Genomic DNA, 16,073 nt, shown 5'->3' with positions numbered 1-16,073 from the left:
TCGCAGCGTATTGAGACTGCGCCCAATCGATTTCTCTCGCAAAATTACGTCGGAATAGTGGCACAATTAATTTATTCCAGCACTTTTGGAAATCGCGAAAATTTTCGCCAAGAATACAAAGGGGTTAACCTTCCTTTTTTTTTGACCAAAAAATTTTTCGTCTCAGAATCGATTCGTATGACTCTTTTTCGACCAATTGGACCCCAAGGAACTCAGAAAGCGCAGCAAAAGGAGCGTGGGATTAACGGGAGAGAAGATACGAGGAAAAAAGCACCTGCTGAAAAATGTCGAAAATTCAGGTTTTTGTTTTTCGGCTGTAACTTTCGATGCTATGATCGCAGCGTATTGGGACTGCGCCCAATCGATTTCTCTTGCAAAATTACGTCGGAATAGTGCCACAATTAATTTATTCCAGCACTTTTGGAAATCGCGAAAATTTTCGCCAAAAATACAGAGGGGTTAACCCTCCTTTTTTTTTGACCAAAAAATTTATCGTCTCAGAATTGATTCGTATGACTCTTTTCCGACATATTGGACCCCAAGGAACTCAGAAAACGCAGCAAAAGGAGCGTGGGATCAACGGGAGAGAAGATACGAGGAAAAAAGCACCTGCTGAAAAATGTCGAAAATTCGGGTTTTCGTTTTTCGGCTGTAACTTTCGATGCGTTGATCGCATCGTATTGGGACTGCGCCCAATCGATTTCTCTCGCAAAATCACGTCGGAATAGTGGCACAATTAATTTATTCCAGCACTTTTGGAAATCGCGAAAATTTTCGCCAAAAATACAAAGGGGTTAACCTTCCTTTTTTTTTGACCAAAAAATTTATCGTCTCAGAATTGATTCGTATGACTCTTTTCCGACATATTGGACCCCAAGGAACTCAGAGAACGCAGCAAAAGGAGCGTGGGATCAACGGGAGAGAGGATACGAGGAGATAAGAACCTGCTGAAAAATGTCGAAAATCCAGGTTTTCGTTTTTCGGCTGTAACTTTCGATGCGTTGATCGCAGCGTATTGGGACTGCGCCCAATCGATTTCTCTCGCAAAATTACGTCGGAATAGTGCCACAATTAATTTATTCCAGCACTTTTGGAAATCGCGAAAATTTTCGCCAAAAATACAAAGGGGTTAACCTTCCTTTTTTTTTGACCAAAAAATTTATCGTCTCAGAATTGATTCGTATGACTCTTTCCCGACCAATTGGACCCCAAGGAACTCAGAAAACGCAGCAAAAGGAGCGTGGGATCAACGGGAAAGAAGATACGAGGAAAAAAGCACCTGCTGAAAAATGTCGAAAATTCAGGTTTTCGTTTTTCGGCTGTAACTTTCGATGCGTTGATCGCAGCGTATTGAGACTGCGCCCAATCGATTTCTCTCGCAAAATTACGTCGGAATAGTGGCACAATTAATTTATTCCAGCACTTTTGGAAATCGCGAAAATTTTCGCCAAGAATACAAAGGGGTTAACCTTCCTTTTTTTTTGACCAAAAAATTTTTCGTCTCAGAATCGATTCGTATGACTCTTTTTCGACCAATTGGACCCCAAGGAACTCAGAAAGCGCAGCAAAAGGAGCGTGGGATTAACGGGAGAGAAGATACGAGGAAAAAAGCACCTGCTGAAAAATGTCGAAAATTCAGGTTTTTGTTTTTCGGCTGTAACTTTCGATGCTATGATCGCAGCGTATTGGGACTGCGCCCAATCGATTTCTCTTGCAAAATTACGTCGGAATAGTGCCACAATTAATTTATTCCAGCACTTTTGGAAATCGCGAAAATTTTCGCCAAAAATACAGAGGGGTTAACCCTCCTTTTTTTTTGACCAAAAAATTTATCGTCTCAGAATTGATTCGTATGACTCTTTTCCGACATATTGGACCCCAAGGAACTCAGAAAACGCAGCAAAAGGAGCGTGGGATCAACGGGAGAGAAGATACGAGGAAAAAAGCACCTGCTGAAAAATGTCGAAAATTCGGGTTTTCGTTTTTCGGCTGTAACTTTCGATGCGTTGATCGCATCGTATTGGGACTGCGCCCAATCGATTTCTCTCGCAAAATCACGTCGGAATAGTGGCACAATTAATTTATTCCAGCACTTTTGGAAATCGCGAAAATTTTCGCCAAAAATACAAAGGGGTTAACCTTCCTTTTTTTTTGACCAAAAAATTTATCGTCTCAGAATTGATTCGTATGACTCTTTTCCGACATATTGGACCCCAAGGAACTCAGAAAACGCAGCAAAAGGAGCGTGGGATCAACGGGAGAGAAGATACGAGGAAAAAAGCACCTGCTGAAAAATGTCGAAAATTCAGGTTTTTGTTTTTCGGCTGTAACTTTCGATGCTTTGATCGCAGCGTATTGGGACTGCGCCCAATCGATTTCTCTCGCAAAATCACGTCGGAATAGTGCCACAATTAATTTATTCCAGCACTTTTGGAAATCGCGAAAATTTTCGCCAAAAATACAAAGGGGTTAACCTTCCTTTTTTTTTGACCAAAAAATTTATCGTCTCAGAATTCATTCGTATGACTCTTTTCCGACATATTGGACCCCAAGGAACTCAGAAAACGCAGCAAAAGGAGCGTGGGATCAACGGGAGAGAAAATACGAGGAAAAAAGCACCTGCTGAAAAATGTCGAAAATTCGGGTTTTCGTTTTTCGGCTGTAACTTTCGATGCGTTGATCGCAGCGTATTGGGACTGCGCCCAATCGATTTCTCTCGCAAAATCACGTCGGAATAGTGCCACAATTAATTTATTCCAGCACTTTTGAAAATCGCGAAAATTTTCGCCAAAAATACAAAGGGGTTAACCTTCCTTTTTTTTTGACCAAAAACTTTTTCGTCTCAGAATTGATTCGTATGACTCTTTTCCGACCGATTGGACCCCAAGGAACTCAGAAAACGCAGCAAAAGGAGCGTGTGATCAACGGGAGAGAAGATACGAGGAAAAAAGCACCTGCTGAGAAATGTCGAAAATTCGGGTTTTCGTTTTTTGGCTGTAACTTTCGATGCGTTGATCGCAGCGTATTGTGACTGCGCCCAATCGATTTCTCTCGCAAAATTACGTCGGAATAGTGCCACAATTAATTCATTCCAGCACTTTTGGAAATCGCGAAAATTTTCGCCAAAAATACAAAGGGGTTAACCTTCCTTTTTTTTTGACCAAAAAATTTATCGTCTCAGAATTGATTCGTATGACTCTTTCCCGAACAATCGGACCCCAAGGAACTCAGAAAACCCAGCAAAAGGTGCGTGGGATCAACGGGAGAGAAGATAGGGGAAAAAAGCACCTGCTAAAAAATGTCGAAAATTCAGGTTTTTGTTTTTCGGCTGTAACTTTCGATGCGTTGATCGCAGCGTATTGGGACTGCGCCCAATCGATTTCTCTCGCAAAATTACGTCGGAAGAGAGCCACAATTAATTTATTCAGCACTTTTGAAAATCGCGAAAATTTTCGCCAAAAATACAAAGGGGTTAACCTTCCTTTTTTTTTGACCAAAAAATTTTTCGTCTCAGAATTGATTCGTATGACTCTTTTCCGACCAATTAGACCCCAAGGAACTCAGAAAACGCAGCTAAAGGAGCGTGTGATCAACGGGAGAGAAGATACGAGGAAAAAAGCACCTGCTGAAAAATGTCGAAAATTCGGGTTTTCGTTTTTCGGCTGTAACTTTCGATGCGTTGATCGCAGCGTATTGGGACTGCGCCCAATCGATTTCTCTCGCAAAATTACGTCGGAAGAGAGCCACAATTAATTTATTCAGCACTTTTGAAAATCGCGAAAATTTTCGCCAAAAATACAAAGGGGTTAACCTTCCTTTTTTTTTGACCAAAAAATTTTTCGTCTCAGAATTGATTCGTATGACTCTTTTCCGACCAATTAGACCCCAAGGAACTCAGAAAACGCAGCTAAAGGAGCGTGTGATCAACGGGAGAGAAGATACGAGGAAAAAAGCACCTGCTGAAAAATGTCGAAAATTCGGGTTTTCGTTTTTCGGCTGTAACTTTCGATGCGTTAATCGCAGCGTATTGGGACTGCGCCCAATCGATTTCTTTCGCAAAATTACGTCGGAATAGTAACACAATTAATTTATTCCAGCACTTTTGAAAATCGCGAAAATTTTCGCCAAAAATACAAAGGGGTTAACCTTCCTTTTTTTTTGACCAAAAAATTTTTTTCTCAGAATTGATTTTTTTGACTCTTTCCCGACCAATTGGATTTCAAGGAACTCAGAAAACGCAGCAAAAGGAGCGTGGGATTAACGGGAGAGAAGATACGAGGAAAAAAGCACCTGCTGAAAAATGTCGAAAATTCAGGTTTTCGTTTTTCGGCTGTAACTTTCGATGCGTTGATCGCAGCGTATTGGGACTGCGCCCAATCGATTTCTTTCGCAAAATTACGTCGGAATAGTGCCACAAATAATTTATTCCAGCACTTTCGAAAATCGCGATGATTTTCGCCAAAAATGCAAAGGGGTTAACCTTCCTTTTTTTTTGACCAAAAAATTTTTCGTCTCAGAATCGATTCATATAACTTTTTTCCGACCAATTGGATCCCAAGGAACTCAGAAAACGCAGCAAAAGGAGCGTGGGATCAACGGGAGAGAGGATACGAGGAGATAAGCACCTGCTGAAAAATGTCGAAAATTCAGGTTTTCGTTTTTCGGCTGTAACTTTCGATGCGTTGATCGCAGCGTATTGGGACTGCGCCCAATCGATTTCTCTCGCAAAATTACGTCGGAATAGAGCCACAATCAATTTATTCCAGCACTTTTGAAAATCGCGAAAATTTTCGCCTAAAATACAAAGGGGTTAACCTTCCTTTTTTTTTGACCAAAAAATTTTTCGTCTCAGAATCGATTCGTATGACTTTTTTCCGACCAATTGGATCCCAAGGAACTCAGAAAACGCAGCAAAAGGAGCGTGGGATCAACGGGAGAGAAGGTACGAAGAAAAAAGCACCTGCTGAAAAATGTCGAAAATTCAGGTTTTCGTTCTTTGGCTGTAACTTTCGATGCGTTGATCGCAGCGTATTGGGACTGCCCCCAATTGATTTCTCTCGCAAAATTACGTCGGAATAGTGCCACAATTAATTTATTCCAGCACTTTTGAAAATCGCGAAAATTTTCGCCTAAAATACAAAGGGGTTAACCTTCCTTTTTTTTTGACCAAAAAATTTTTTTCTCAGAATTGATTTTTTTGACTCTTTCCCGACCAATTGGATTTCAAGGAACTCAGAAAACGCAGCAAAAGGAGCGTGGGATGAACGGGAGAGAAGATACGAGGAAAAAAGCACCTGCTGAAAAATGTCGAAAATTCAGGTTTTCGTTTTTCGGCTGTAACTTTCGATGCGTTGATCGCAGCGTATTGGGACTGCGCCCAATCGATTTCTTTCGCAAAATTACGTCGGAATAGTGCCACAAATAATTTATTCCAGCACTTTCGAAAATCGCGAAGATTTTCGCCAAAAATGCAAAGGGGTTAACCTTCCTTTTTTTTTGACCAAAAAATTTTTCGTCTCAGAATCGATTCATATAACTTTTTTCCGACCAATCGGATCCCAAGGAACTCAGAAAACGCAGCAAAAGGAGCGTGGGATCAACGGGAGAGAGGATACGAGGAGATAAGCACCTGCTGAAAAATGTCGAAAATTCAGGTTTTCGTTTTTCGGCTGTAACTTTCGATGCGTTGATCGCAGCGTATTGGGACTGCGCCTAATCGATTTCTCTCGCAAAATTACGTCGGAATAGAGCCACAATTAATTTATTCCAGCACTTTTGAAAATCGCGAAAATTTTCGCCTAAAATACAAAGGGGTTAACCTTCCTTTTTTTTTGACCAAAAAATTTTTCGTCTCAGAATCGATTCGTATGACTTTTTTCCGACCAATTGGATCCCACGGAACTCAGAAAACGCAGCAAAAGGAGCGTGGGATCAACGGGAGAGAAGGTACGAAGAAAAAAGCACCTGCTGAAAAATGTCGAAAATTCAGGTTTTCGTTTTTTGGCTGTAACTTTCGATGCGTTGATCGCAGCGTATTGGGACTGCCCCCAATTGATTTCTCTCGCAAAATTACGTCGGAATAGTGCCACAATTAATTTATTCCAGCACTTTTGAAAATCGCGAAAATTTTCGCCAAAAATACAAAGGGGTTAACCTTACTTTTTTTTTGGGCAAAAAACTTTTGGTCTCGGATTCGATTCAAATGACCCTTATCTGACCAATCGGACCCTCAGGAACTCAGAAATCGCAGCGAAAAGAGCGTAGGACCAACAGGAGAGAAATGGCAAGCGAAAAAGCACCTGCTGAAAAATGTCGAAAATTCAGGTTCTGGTTTTTCGGCTGTAACTTTTGATGCGTTAATCGCAGCTTTCCGGGACTGCGCCCAATCGATTTCTCTCGCAAAATTACGTACGAATAGTGCATCAAAGAATTTATTCCAGCACTTTTCAGAATCGCGAAAATTTTCGCCAAAATGCGAAGTGGTTAGCCTAGCTATCATTTTGCACAACAAATCCGCTGTTTCAGACTTAATACTCGTGACTGTTTCTTGACCAATGAGAACGCTAGAAACACAGAAAACTCCCCAAGAAGTACGGAGGACGAACAGAAGAGAACCTACGAAGGCAAGACCAGCAGTCAAAAAATGACGAAAAAGTTAACTCGTTCTTCGGGTGAAAAATTACGAATGAAATATGGGAAATTTCAAGTATTTATTCAATGAAATTCTGTGTAACAATTCAGAATAATAATACACCTTCATAAGTTGTATATCGTAACATGCAGAGGTGCGCAGCGCTTGGACTTTAACTAGAACTTAAAAGTTAATTATTGAGTAAGACAATGTCTGTTCGATATAATATTATTTATATTTTGCTTAATATATTTTACATAGCATTTCCATGTCATGTCATACTAATTAAAATTAGTGTACAATGTTTAATTATAGTTTTGTATTCATTCTTGTACTAGACTTTCATATTATCTGGTAACATGTTAAATTACTATACACTGACACCCGAACACTTGTACTAGAATTAAGACGTATCAAATAAACAGCTGTACCGTGATAGCTCTAAATCTGAGATTTTTTTCCCTAATCTTTCTGAGAACGGTCTGCAAATTTTATGTATCTGGCCGTAACTTCTGATCCCTTGTTCGAAGGGATTAGCTTTGCTTTTTTTTTGCGATTCCCGAATCCAGAAATCTTCGCGTCTCTAATCGATCTATACGACTCTCATTAGACCAATTGAATTTGTGGAACTGAGGAGATGACATCTAGAACAGCGTTCGACTAACAGCTGGAAAAATACTGTAAAATTTTCTCGTCTTCCAATTGTGACTCCTGATCCTGACTCCTCATCTATTGCTCGCAGCTTATTCGGACTGCGCCCAATCGATTTCCCTTACAAACCACATAAATGTAGCGCATGAAGGAATCATTTTCAGCATTCTTTCAGATCGTCAAAATTTATACTAAAAATCTCAAGGGACAACTTTACTTAACTGTGTAAAAATTCTACAGATAATATACAGGATGTAACTATTGGATCTATTGTAATTTTAGTTACTAGGTTATAGATTTAACAATATACTAGATTACATTGCGTTCATTTGTAACTAGGACACAGACATATTCATATTTTATACTGGTAAAAGAATCGACATAAACACAATTCAAACATTCAAAATAAACATATCATCAAATATTTCCATTTTTTATTGATAAACAAAAAACACAGTGAAATCAACGATTCAAAATATGAAGTGTTTATTCATCACCTGCTGGCGTGGCGATAATTTCAGCCTGATGATGGCACAAATCGATGCAGGGATTCGATAGACTTCACGTTTTCGATTGTTACCATACGCAGATTGCGGAATATTGTTATCAGAGTTCATAATTATTGCAAAACTTGGCTTCACTTCGCTACATTCAGCAGGAATACTAACAACAGAATGAACTGACACTCGCATTCATCTCATACAAAGTCGATCCAGCGTTGACTAGTCAGCATCGCCAGCGCATCGATCAGAATGATTGGCTGACTGGTGGGACAGGCGCTTGGCCAATCACAGAGCCGTCGTTTTCGTGTGACATCTCTGCCAGAATCCCCTTTACGGACTCCAGGCTAGCTAGTACCCCCATGGTAGAAGCAGTTTCAATGCTAAAAAAACACGAGTATCTTAAAATTTTTCATTTTTTGTAAATAGAAGTAGCTGCACTTTGCTACTTATTGCGAAATCTTACCACGCGAATATTGTATATAATATACGTAAGTAATACATGTTTGTTTGTCGGGCTTGTTTTTTTTTCCAAGTTTCGGGCGACTGTCACAGCGCGTTATGTACTTACTATAAAACATGAGGTATCCAACGCCTCAGGGCAACCGAAAGAGTTCAGCCGGGTCAGAACTGGTTTTTAGAGCAGGGAATTAACACCTAAATTGTACGTATGGAGAGAATTTTGTTGTGCCATGTGACGTGCGACCAGCAGATGTAGTGTGCGTTATACAAGGTACCGGATGATTTTGTTGCAACAAAAACATTCTATTATATATTCTTGACATTATTCCCACAGCTGAGGTTGTTACCAGCTGTGAAGCACGTTGAACGTCGAGCCCTGCAAATCTATTTACACCGCGGTGGTTCGTATTCGCAGGGTTTAGTCACGCACGAAGTCAGGAAGTTGGGGAAAAAGAGAAGGCGGAAGTGGAAGTCTGTTTGGCGTAGGAAAGCAGATTTACTACAAAAAGGAGCAGATCAAACGCCGCAGAAAACCGTGTGCCTCGCCTCTTTCAAGTCGGGCGAAGCCAGACTCTCGCCAAAAATCAAATCGAGTGAACGAGTCACGTGAAAATATCCGAGTCACGTGTCTTTTCCTATCGCTCTTCGTCGCGGCTCTCTTCCCCATGCTCAATTGCGCCACGTCATGCCGGGACGAATCAATGATCACCAAACAGGACGTTGTCGGTGTAATGATATTTTTATACGAGCGATTGTGCTACAAGCGTTGTCTTCAAATTCACACGTATGTAACCCTGTGCAAGTCTGTCTCTGCGCTCGTGGTTTTCCTTTTTTTGTCACATGAAATCTGCATGTTGGTCCAAGAAACGTAGCTGAATATATTTGATTTGTCAGAGGTTATCGCTGAGCCGATTCACTTCACAGAATAAATAGATACGTGCGAAGGGTGTCGTGTCATCTTCCAAGGAATTGACAGAAGGAAGAAATAAACCATTGGGAAATCTTCAATATTTGTACATCCTTGGAGGAACGATGTTTGAAACAATTTTATTCGAAAGATGAAATGTCCGTTGCTTTGACTCCGCGGCCGCATTTAACTCGTAAAGACTTGTTCGAAAGCAGAATACACGAACTGAGCTCCCTGATTATTTTTTTCGACTCTACGAAAATCGAGAAACTTCACAGCAAAGAACTTTGAGCTCCTGAAAGAGACAAAGAATGCATAACATGTTTGAATAGACTGAGATTGTGTGCTAAATTTATTCAACATAAAAATTTATCGAAAAATTGCTATGCAAATATTTATAGATTATAGCAAATTGCTGGGACGCAATTAAATAACACGACGAGTTTCCAAACTTCCGATATATTGAGACCATTAAGTCTTCCGTGAAAAAAATTAGAAAAAAAGATAATAATATCAGTCCTGTTGGAGAAAAGAACGAGTTAAAAAAAAATTGACATTCTTCATTTTAGTCAACGCGTCTTCAAAAAGAAAAGAAACTAATCAAAAGTGTTCGCATAAAAAATTAGGGTCATAAATCAATCCTTGCGGGGTATCAGTGGCACACAAAATGGCATTACCAATTATTTCGTCCGATTGTGAGTTCCAACGTGAATTTGATACAGTTTAGCTATCAGAATCACAGCCGCATTGTTGCAGGTGTGGTGAAACACAAATCCGATATTACGATACTCGGTGAAGTGAGCCGTATGAATGTGCAATTAAGAATAAAAATCCTTCCGCCGAAGCACCTCTGCAGCCGGCATTCGCGTATCGCTTGTGTGTCGCCGCGTTCGAAGTCTAGCGTGTGCTATCGCTGAATATCCGCTGTACAAAATCCTTGCCAGGTCGCCATCGTGTATAATTAGGAAACCATTCATTTTCAACTCGTACTTCGAGTGCCCCTCGGGCATCGATTAACTTCAAGCCGGTTCTGTAGTTGTAGGTACTCGCCATCGCGCAAAATCCATAACCGCATACCGAACTGTCGCCGTTTTGAATTACTATCACAGGTACTCAGGATCTCATGGTTAGTTACAGCAAGTTCGATCATACCTACGGAATAGAGAATCGATTGCCTCCGCGAACAAATTCTGTCTCAAATATTATCGGGTATACTGCGTTGTTTTTTGTTCTTGTGATATCGTTGCGGTAATGATAAATATTTCAATTTCATATCGTAGGTACAGGTTCCAAAATTTTTGCGGCGAAGCTTGAAGTACATTTCTCAAGTTTAATGCGTTGACCTTATTTGAAGTTGAATTTCGACAAATCTTTAGTTCATGAAGCAGCTCAGTGTGTGCAATTTCTCAAAGTAATAAATAGATAGCGAGTAATTGTTTATTTACGCACGATAAAAAGAATAAAAAATTGAGGCGATAGTGTGACTCATAATAAATCTACCCGAAGTGTAATTATACTTTTAAAGATCAAGGTTTCATTGCCAGTGTCTTTTAGCCTCCTCGAAGAAAGTGGGAAGTAGCCATATGCCCAAGATATATAAAAATTGTCGCGTGCTTACCTAACTGTGACAACTCCTCGTTGTCTGGCGATGACATGTCTTCTTTAAAAGAGGTGAAAAGATCTACGAACGCTTGAAGGAGTCGCGAGTTTTCTTCCCATCCTGTCACCGGCACCTTCACTGTGGAAAATTATTTCAATTAGTAGCTCTGCGGTCTGCTGAAAGTAATTTCGCAAAAACAGAAATATCTCTGATATCTTCCGCGGGCTTTCGGAGATATTATGCAAGATACGCTAAAGAAATTAATGTGAATGAAAGAAAAGGAAAGATGGAGAGGAAACTAAAACTTTACCGAGCTTTTCTCTCCCTTGAGATTAGAACCCATATGTATAGTACACAAAAACGCGCAGTTTCTACAACTAAGATATTTACCGTTTTTCCTATTTTGCCATTACGGGGTTCTATTACAACAATCCCTAGACAACTGTATACTTATTTGAATACCGGATAAACTGTTGTAAAAGTTTTCTGGTCAAGTAGTAGTTTTTTCTGACAGTGAAAATAACGGGAAGCTGGTATTTGTAAAAAATCAATACGCCGCAGCATGAAAAAGCAATATTAAATATACGGAATCACGCCAGTTGTAAGTAATGCCTATTTTATTGACAAATATCGCAACTCTCTATTCCGTGTCTGCGTTGAAGAGAGAGACAGAGAGTGAAAAAGAAATTATCAAGCATCGATTTCCCATGTAATAACTATATTCGTCGGAAAATACTGATAACTGGGAACGCTGGTGCATTTGGGGAACGATTATTGCAAAACCAGAGTGAACGCGGCGCATGCTAATACGGGGTTGGCGTGAGATTGAGAGTCGTGAATCGGGCTTGACCTCCGCTCATCTAACACGGCTCCAGGCTCTTTGAATGGCCGGACTCCCTTCAAATTTCAAATTTATGACCTTCGTGTCTATAGCCATAGATTCCGACGGACGGATTCACTCGGAAGTAAGCCGGAATACATCCCCTGGCAAATAAAAATGATTTAAACGTACCCGGCTTTCGCCCGAGCCTCTGTACGCCGGTGCTCGGTCGTCGGCTCGTATGTGTGCGGGCGTATTTTCAGCGGGGGTATAAGGTAAATTCACGCCGCGTCCATCAGGAGCTGAAAATAACAGCCCGCGGCGTTATACGAAATTCCCTCATGCGCACAGGCCTAATCAGCGAATCAAAAGTACGCGAGCAAGAACTTGGCTAATTTATACGTTAGTTAACGAGTTTGTAAACAGAACAGTGGAAAAACTAAGCTGCACGAGAAACCTGGTTTTCGAATTAACGAACAACGTCCACCACCGATGACGGACAGCAATGATTTACGAGCTGGGGTCAAGGGGGTGAGACTACGAAAATAATTACGATGTACAATTAAAACACAAGGATAATGTCCGAACCAATTTTCGTTCCCACAAAATCATTCAAGTTGTTTATCAAAACCATCGTGGAAAATTTTTCACCAAAGTCATATAAGAATTTTAAATAGTTTTTCTCGTTACAGTGATCCACTAGCGTCCGTTTGATCGACTTTTTTTTTCTTCCGTACTTACGGATCGAACGTGTTTTAGGTATACTCGTTGAGATCGAGTGACGTTTTTACTTCGAGTTTAATTTTGATCTGAAATTAAAAGCGGGATATCAAACGTAAATTATGATCGTTGACTAACCATATATTCCGAGATTCCCTAAATAATTTCACATCAATTCTTTGTTTTCGATTAATTTAAAAAGCACTTTTCCACATCCCGTTGTGTGTCGGATGGAAAAAGAGAAAGAAATAACTGTACAAGCCAAATTTTTATCGCTGTATACTTATTTCTTCCACCCCTTGTATCGCGCAGTCAATTATTGAAACCGACTCACCGTCTTCTCGCATCTACCGATGCTCCCTATTGTTCCCCTTGTCCCCGCGGACTTGATGGTTCTCCCTTTGTAACGGTCGTTCCATATTTCGAGCCGGTTGGTTCGTAAGGCTGAAAACTGCAGCCAAGTACCTATCTCGCCCAGCGAACCGAATGTATAATGCAAAAGACATGTTATATTGTTTCGTTATTTTTCTCGACCTTTTCACGGGGTTCTTTCCCACAACCGAGGATACGGGCACAATTCCGGCCAACTTCAGCGATTGTTTCCCTAAATGAAACCTCCGGGTAACAGGGGGAACGAGGTATCACTGCGTTTCATTGTCCTGAACCCGTTCCGTTTCCCGATGCACCTGCAGGCGCGACACAAACATGCATTGTGCATGTCCGGACACCTCGTACACATTTCCTAGCTGCAACAATTCCTGCCGTCCGAGGCTGCGCCGAACTGCAGAAATTCACCCTGGACGTGCAACTTAGTTTCGAGCCGAGGGACTTTTTCCCCACCGTTCCCTTTTGACATCGTCTGGTGCCGACGTTCGCGTCATCGGAGAAAAGCTCGCCATCGGTTTCTCGGCGGTACAAAGCTCACCGGATTTCCACCCCCCGGGAGCGTCGCAGCGCTTCCCCGCAGGAAGAGGCCTTTCTGGAGGGACGGAAACGAGATTGGCGAGGTGAGTTACGCCGCACCTACCAGTCGTCGGACGGTTAGGCTTCTCCGGACTCTATAAAGCGCGGCAAGGTGGCGGACCGACTCTTTTCGGTGATGTACGGCCTCATTACCGTGCCTGTCAGCCTCCCTTGGAGGACTTTCGGAAGCCGAAGGTGACTGACGGAAGAGTTGGAACACCGGCGCGGGGCTTTAAACCAATTTGCGGTAGCCGTCTTATACGTCCTTTGATTTACATATAACGTCGCGAAGAAATTCTCTCGATAAAGCTTAAAGGCACATACGCGCTTGCGGATTCCCGCCCTCCCCCCTGCCGAAGAGTGAAAAACGAAAACGAACAAAGGCCCCATTAAAATTGATGGGATATCTCGGAGATGTGCAGCGTTTCCCGCCGGTTGTACGTATATAAACCCCCTCTCGGAAACACCCCGGGCGCGTGTATTATACCCGTACTCGTATTATCCACACGCCCATTCAACGGGCGCGTTATACAGGCAAAAATCTCTAGTAGGTACATAAATGCATACGTAATGTATACACACATACGAACGCGGACGGGCAATAAAAATGTACATATGAATGCACGGCTTCGGTTCTTGCGACGTTCTAAATATTAATAGAGGATTTCAGATTTCCAGATTTAGGGGATGAAAAATGTTGTTGGTATTGCCAAGACGAACGTCTTGCTATATATCTTGATCCGCTCCGCTCTGCTTTCCCTCCTGCAAAAGGAGCTTAAACGCTTACGCGTCACGGATATATTCGCGCCCCGTGAAATCCCTCCCACCTACGGTGCAAGTGTCGCGATGTCGTCAGGATGAGGATGCGAGCGATGCAGCTGCAGGAAGGGACGTCGTCTCGCGCCTTACAATAGTAGGTACCTACGTGTCGCGTCTATCCCTAGAAGTGCATTCCGCAGCGAATACGCTGGAACGAACAGTGATTCTTCCGAAGCTTGAAAAGCACGATAAGTGACACGCACACGATATTCTACATACGTACCGCATCACGTTGCACGAGTACCGGCGGACACTGTGAGCTGGACTGAAACACGCGGCGTTAACGAATCAGCCGATTATTCGCGCTTGAGGAGTCTAGTCCGACGATTCGTTCATATCGGAGTCCATCGCGCCTTACTGTTTTCAGACTCTATTGGATCCTACGGCTGTGCCCTTATTGCAGTTTCACACGATGAAAACATAAGTTTTCCGCAAAAATGATATTTCGCTTAGAGTATGCTCGTAGTTTTCAAGTGATATAAAAACTCGACCGAAGTGGTAGAGACGGCTAGGAAGAGCGGATGCATCTCGTCGCTCGTAGATATCTGGAACTGGGTATGCGACACTTCTGAGGCTAAATTCCGAACAAAGTTATCAAACCATTGCATAGATCCGATTCGGTGCCGGGTAGCTCCGGCCGTTTTCCCAGGTTCGTATATTAACCTAAATTCGGTAGATAATCAAGGAGCGATTTGGTCGCGTGAGGGTTACTGCAGGAGGTGGGATGTATAAGCTGGATCTTTCCCCGGGAGAAATTGCCACGTGGAATACTAATACTAAGTTTCGCCAGATTATTCCCCGTTCTTGCGGTGATTTATCGTCGCAGGAACTCGCGATTCGTCCCACTACTCGCATTATGTACGTTATACCGACCTCGTTATCAATTCAACGTTTTTTCCTCCTTATTATCAAATCCCTCTAAGGAAGCGTGAATGCACCAGCAGCGGTCGCCCTCCCAGATTTTATACCGCCAGACCCACGGGTCAAACATCGCGAACTCGGTTGCGACCAACCGCGGATTCGCAAAAACAGCAACAACTTTTTATCAACCCTCGTTGTACGATCATCGACGTCGTGCCTTGTCGAGGATTTATGTCCCTCGCTTCCTAAAGTCTCGCTTCTTGTACGCTCCTCGAATGGAAGCCTCGACCTACACACGTATGTACAGCTTCCTTCGTTCCTATATGCGTTCGAACTGTGAGAGAGTTGAATTTATACCGGAAAATCAGTTGGCAAATGACGTCACGTATACGAGACTTTCAAGAACGATTACTCCGAATTTTCGCCAAGACAGTCGGTTTCACGGGAAGGACTGATACTAATTTTTATGGATTTAACGTTTTCGTCATTGAAGATGCATTGGTTCATTCTTGAAAATCAGTAAAATTGAAACAATGTTTTATGAGCACCTTGTGTTGTAGGTGACGCAACTATTTGATATCGGAGGTTTACTCAACTCCCTGGAGCGAAACGTACTTTGTAATCTGCGAACGTAGACCGAATTGTAATTTTTTTTTTGTTTACGGAAGCCGTGTACAGGCTGACCTCCGGAATGAATAAGCATCAATCGGATGGACGTTGGAATGAATTTCGTTGATTTACGATTGTTTATCGTGCTAAGTAAACATAATAACAGCCATTTTGCAATTGGAGATAATTAACAAATGGAAATGGTTGAGTAGATTGCGCGAATCCAGGTAATAAATTTGATGAGGATTTACTTTCACCGACACTTCAGGCCTTGAAGGCCGCACCCGCAGTGCATGGACAATGATCAATTTTAAATTGGCTTTAAAAGCAATTTCAGTCACCTGGAATTGGCTCTTTGGAACTGGCATTTGAATCAATCAAGTATCGGAGATGGGTTTGACGTTTCTGAAGACCTTGAAGCTAATATATAATCTCTGAAAGCAAATAATTGACGAATAAGTGGCTTATGCTAAAATTGGGTTTTTTTTTACTGTGTTTACAAACAAATATTGAAGGGAAGAACTTCGGTC

The 16,073-nt window shown here is 41.8% G+C and overlaps 2 protein-coding genes across 18 annotated transcripts in view; one reads left to right on the top strand and one right to left on the bottom strand.

Annotated features, from left to right (window-relative positions):
* LOC107221612 (hemicentin-2) overlaps positions 1 to 16,073 on the top strand; it is a 302,996-nt gene that overhangs the window by 209,627 nt on the left and 77,296 nt on the right. The gene's annotated exons all lie outside the window — the stretch shown is intronic.
* LOC107221613 overlaps positions 6,692 to 16,073 on the bottom strand; it is a 200,643-nt gene continuing 191,261 nt past the window's right edge. For 11 of the 13 annotated variants that reach the window (XM_046743620.1, XM_046743628.1, XM_046743621.1 and 8 more), the window contains 2 exons: positions 10,770 to 10,889; positions 6,692 to 8,165 (listed from right to left, as the gene is read on the bottom strand). The gene's annotated coding sequence lies outside the window, so the exon portion shown is untranslated. The remainder of the gene's footprint in view (positions 8,166 to 10,769; positions 10,890 to 16,073) is intronic. The other 2 variants (XM_046743624.1, XM_046743630.1) reach the window with 1 other exon arrangement.

The sequence above is a fragment of the Neodiprion lecontei genome, chromosome 6 (genome assembly GCF_021901455.1).
Source record: "Neodiprion lecontei isolate iyNeoLeco1 chromosome 6, iyNeoLeco1.1, whole genome shotgun sequence".
NCBI lineage: Eukaryota > Metazoa > Arthropoda > Insecta > Hymenoptera > Diprionidae > Neodiprion > Neodiprion lecontei.
This window is presented reverse-complemented; position numbering and strand designations above follow the sequence as displayed.